This window comes from Adiantum capillus-veneris, chromosome 11 (genome assembly GCF_014529385.1).
Source record: "Adiantum capillus-veneris isolate H3 chromosome 11, ASM1452938v2, whole genome shotgun sequence".
Taxonomy (NCBI): domain Eukaryota; kingdom Viridiplantae; phylum Streptophyta; class Polypodiopsida; order Polypodiales; family Pteridaceae; genus Adiantum; species Adiantum capillus-veneris.
Genome location: NC_140941.1, coordinates 58071223 through 58076983, shown reverse-complemented (window position 1 = coordinate 58076983; position 5761 = coordinate 58071223).

Here is a 5761-nt window from a genome sequence, read left to right as displayed (position 1 = left end):
TGCTCTGATACCAATTGTTGGAATAGGGTTGCAGAGAAACACACACAGCTTGGAGAAGACGAAGGAAGCTCAAGGCACACAATAGAGAGTGTGTTACTTAGTGTGCTATGGAAAGATAGATAGCCCTAGAGTGATGGGCGTATATACAATGCACGGGGGAAAAAACCTCCTAAAGAGGGAAAAAATGCCCCGGCGGTCCTAGTGTGTTCACACACATCACTACCACATGTATATGGTAACAGGGCTGGCTGTAAAACCATCAAGGAAGGGGAAATCTTCAGGTTGCTTGGTATCCCTATGGACTTTAGTGTCTCGCTCAAAGCTAGATAGGACTGGTTGTGTAATAACTTCCAGTCCGAACTCAACAGGTGGATTGGCTTTTAGCACTCCCTGACTGGAAGAGTGGTAGTCATTAATCACTTTCTGAATGCTTATGTTCTGTTCTTCTTTGGGTGTTGGAGGCCTACTGCGTGCCATCTTAGTCGTATCCCCAAAACTTGTAGAAACTTCTTGTGGGTAGGAGACCCCTTTGCTAAGAAAACCTTGAAGGTTTCTTGGGACATTTGTACGCTCCTTAAAGACAAAGGTGGGTTGGGCATTCAAAATCTCAATATTATAGCTGATAAATTGGCTGTCAAGTTGGTCATCTCTGCTCTAGTCCACCCTACTGAGGAATGGGCAAGGCTCCTGTTTAGGAAGGCTGCCAAGTTTTTCTTGGCAAAGCATAAAGGCTGGTCCCATCTTCCCACCTCAGTGCTCTTTTTTGGCAACAAGGCCATTCTCTCAATAGGGTATGATCTGTTAAGGTCCATAGTCCAAGCTTGGACTAGGCACAGGGCTGATCTTCGATTGAACGCTCTCTCCAATCATAAGTACTCTGTCCCCTCGAACGATTCCATTTGGTGGTCTTCCCTAGCCGTTCCCCCCTTACCACAGTCAGCTCTTCGAAGGGCTCTCAGCCTCCACAAAAAAGGTCTCAAAATTTGGGCCCAACTTTGGGACCCTATCAATAGGTGTTGGCTGGATGAGCTCCAATTGGCCCTCAAGTACAAAATTAAGCCCTGGGATCTCCAGATTATCAGACCAAGGACGCGGATGTTTCCTCCCCTTCTTACTTGGACCCTCGAGGATCCCCTTCCTCTTGACACTCAGGCTTTTGTCTGGGTGGGGCAATTTAAACTCCTTAACCATGTATGGGCTTCTACCTTGGGAGCTGGCTCCATCCCAGGTACTTCAAATAAACGATGGCAGGTGAGTTACTCCCCGAAACAGTGGGAATTCAAATTTTCTCACATATGGGCTCTTTCAATCGAGCCAAAAAAGTCGGTTTTGCTCTGGCTTATTCTTCACAAGGCTCCTTGGACAGGGAGAGAGCTCTCAAAGCCCACCTCGGGGATGGGACCTGCTCTGTAGATGCAACCTTGTCATTGAAGACATATGCCACCTATTCTTAGCCTGCCCTTGCAACAAGGAAATTCTTGCCCCACTATCTTGAACTCTTGGCTTCTCTCCCTCTTGGAAATTGTTAGGAAATAAGACGTAGCTAAATAGATAATTGAGTAGATTACTTAATGGAGAGAGACATATTTACATACACGAGATTATAGAGTAGAGAGAGAGAGAGAGAGAGAGAGAGAGAGAGAGAGAGAGAGAGTACACACGATATACGTGGTTCACCCAATGTGGGCTACGTCCACGGGAAAGCAGCCACTCAATGGCTTTAGTACTTCAAAATAAGAAGTAATTTACAAAGGGATTATACCCTTAATGGAGCTCCCGCTTTGCTTCACTCTCACCACCTCACACTCACCTTGTTGCATCAACTTCACACTATGAAATGTGTGTAGAAATGGCCTCCTTTTATAGGCCAAAAGGCTGCCCTCTCTTATGAGAGACAGCCATGTGCAGCCGCCCTTGTGCGAATAAGTCCAAATCGGACCCTCCAATCCACCCATGTGTGGCCGCCCTTGAGAAGACATGTCCGCTTTTGAATTCGGCCACCAGCTAGCGGCCATTGACTTCCGACCACCGGCCACCGGCCATTGACTTCCGACCACCGGCCATCGGCGATTGACTACCGGCCACCGGCCAACCGACCGGTTGTTTTCTGACCACTTTCCGGCCACCGTCCGGCCATAATATTCCGGCGAAAAAGAATATTCCGGCGAAAAAAACGTCTCGGGGGCCTCCGCCCCCGACGCCTTTAAAGTTGCCCCTGATTTTTGTCCGTGAAAATTTTGGTTTCCGGTGAGTGATTTTCCTTCACGCACGATGGCTTCTCCTCATAATGGGGGCCTTACAAATGTGCGCTTTTACCACATAAAATTACAAGGGTAAATCAGGCTCCATACTTAACTGAAATAACTACTACTAGGAGATTATGCAGGAGTCCTAATAGTGTTTTGGAATAAATATCGTGCAAAATTTTTGTGGTTAATTTGGCGTATGAGGAATGGTAAAATGTTTGAGGTTGCCTACCAGACACCTAGTCTGAGAACCATGCTCTCTTCGCTTAATGTGCAGGATATGAAGATCACCCAAGATCAAGTCACCATATACAGGACCAAGAAGGAAATCTTGAGGGATTCTAAGCACTTCTACGATCGAGTCCAGTCGTGGGGTGCAGGAGGAAACAACCTTGAAGACAAAGTCTTTGCTCGAGACGATTCGGAGAATGAGATGGATATTGAAATTGTGTACCTTGAGGAAAGGATCAACAAAGGGCACTACTACATGGAATGTGTCCAAACTGAAATTGATAAGCTTCAATGAAAGCCTTTGTATATATGATGTACTGGATGATTAGAGGGTATGTCTCAGAGCCAACAATAATCCTGGCAAGTTTTTTTGTATCTTTTTGCTCCCTTTAATATTAAATTCACCCGCGTTTATGGTTTTTTTTAATAAAAGGTTTTAGAAATTGCAGATATTTCCAATTTTCTTCATAAAAAATCAAAGAAATTAGCAGAAATCGATTATGGAAGCTGGGGGGACTGTGTGAAACCTGTCCGGGACAAAATTAGCAGTAAGTGGCGCTAGTTGAAAGTTGAGGCTTTGCTTGAGGTGCCAGAACCTGCCAGAAACAGCCCAAGGGTCCTGAAAAGCTATAAAAAGACCCCCTTCCTTCACAAAAAAATTAGACTCGGAGCCTTGGTACATTTTCTCTCATTTACAGGGACCTCTATGCAGAAATCACTAGAGAGCAAAGATCTAGTTGGTTAATCAACGGTAATTAGCACTAACCTTTTTTCATTAGTAGAACTATGTTAACTTATTTACATTTTTCTTAATTAATTAAAGATTAAACCTATTGATACTCTAAAATTCTCTCCTGATTCAAAATTCTCTGCAGATTATTGAGATTAAGCTTAGGAACACTCAGCTAATTAATTATTATATTATATTAGGGCTGAAACTACTCATTTTAATCATAAATTAGTGATAATTATACTAATTAAATTTAGATTAATATGAGATAATTATCAGAGCTGTGTTAGACTGTCATTATGCTAAGAAAACTATCTTATAATTTTTTGAGAAATTCTTGTAATTATTTAAGCGGAATTACACTATTTTTAAGAGAAAATAAAAGGGGGGAAATAGCAAACTAATCCAAAAAGCTTTGAGATAATATCAAAGGCAAAACACATTTTAAGAAACCCGTGATAATTATCTTAAATTCAGACAATTAGTTTAACTAACTATCTTAGTTGAAAAACATTGTTTTAAAGAGAAAATAAACGAGAGAAAATAGCAAAAAAACTCAAAAAGATTTGAGATAATTATCAAAGGTAAAAAACATCTTAAGAAACCTGTGATAATTATCTTATTCTCAGATAATTAGTTTAACTAATTATCTCATTAAAAAAACACTATTTTTAATGGAAAATAAAGATGGAAAATAGCTAACTAATCCAAAAAGCTTTGAGATAATTATCAATGATAAAACTTATCCTAGAAAACTAGTGATAATTATCTTAACCTCAAATAATTAGTTTAACTAATTATCACATCAGAGAAACTCTATTTTAAAGGGAAAATACAAGGGAAACATAGCAAACTAATCCAAAAAGCTTTGAAATAATTATGAGAGGTAAAACACATCTTAAAACATCTTGAATAGTTATTATAATGACAAATAATTAGTTTAGCTAATTATTTGAGTAGAAAAACACTATTTTTTAGGATAAATTGAAGGGGAAAATTAGAAAATCATGATATATGATTACATATTATTTATCAGAGTTAGATTACATAATAAGAAAGCCGTCATAATTATGTCAAGGGTAGAAAGTTAGTATAGATATTTAATTTAGTCAAATTATACTAATGCTAACTAAAAACTAAAGGGGAAAATTAGTAAATCATGTTATATGATTACATGATATTTATCAGAGTTAGGTTACATAATAATGAGGCTATGATAATAATTTCAAGGTTAGAAAAGTAGTATAGAGATTTATCTAAGTCAAAATATAGTAATTCTAGCTGAAAACTAAAGGGGAAAATTAGTAAATCATGTGATATGATTACATGATATTTATGAGAGTTAGATTACATAATAATGAATCCGTGATAATTATATCAAGATTAGAAAAGTAGTATAGATATTTATCTAAGTTAAATTATACTAATTGTAGCTGAAAATTAAAGAGGCAAATTAGTAAATCATGTGATATGATTACATGCTATTTATTAGAGCTATTTTACATGATAGAAATGTCGTGGTAATTATGTCAAGGTTAGAAAAATATTATAGATATTTATCTAAGTCAAATTATACTAATTTTAGCTAGAAATTAAAGATGCAAATTAGACAATTAAGTTGAAAAATTCAAAGATAATTACCACATGTCAAAAATACCCTTACCTACTTGTGATAATTATACCATAGTTAACTAGTGACTTTAGAAAATTATAATTGACCAAAAGTTCTATTTTTAGAAAAAGATTAATTAAAATAAATAGACTTTGCAATCAAAAGTTTTTAGGAAAATTATAGTAAGTGTAAACCTATGATATAAATTTGAGGAAATAAAATCTTTAAGAGAAAATAAATAGAATAAATAATAAACTCAAATAAGCAAACTTCAAGCTTAAAATTTGATGGAAAAATTAGGAAAAAGATATACAAAATTATAAGAAAATTAGGATAGCTTAGAAAACCCTTAGGAAAGCTATGGAAAAAGTTATCATGCCTATATACAAAAATGAGAAATTACTAAGTCAAGAATTTACCAATTAAGACTATAAATTTAACCTAGATTTGAATAAAATTGGATACAAAGGTTAAGTCTAGCTTTCAGATAATTTACCTAATTATTAGACGTCCTTTTTATAAGTAATAAGAAGTTATGGCACCTAAAAAGACTCATGCCAATCCTACATCTGATGATGAGGGCAAAGCTCTAAAAAGAACTAGAGCGTCACAGGACGATGAACCTAGGCCTAGTAGTAGGCCTACGAAGGAGAGTTTTCAGGCGCCAGCGCAATAGAAAATGGCCAATCAATCCTAGGTGGGTTTCCCATTATTAAATTAAGTCTTTAAATAGTTTAAGTTCTTTTATAGGTTAACATTGCATACGTATGGAGCGAGTAAGAATCAGAAAAGAAATAGTTGGTAAAAAACGGAAGGTAACTTCCAAGAAACCAACATGATTTTGTTTATAAAGTAGGAAAGATTTGTTTGGGTTAAAACTGTTTGAATTAGGAAAGATATGATTGATCATCCTTAAGACAGCTTGTCTCAAGACACCTCCGA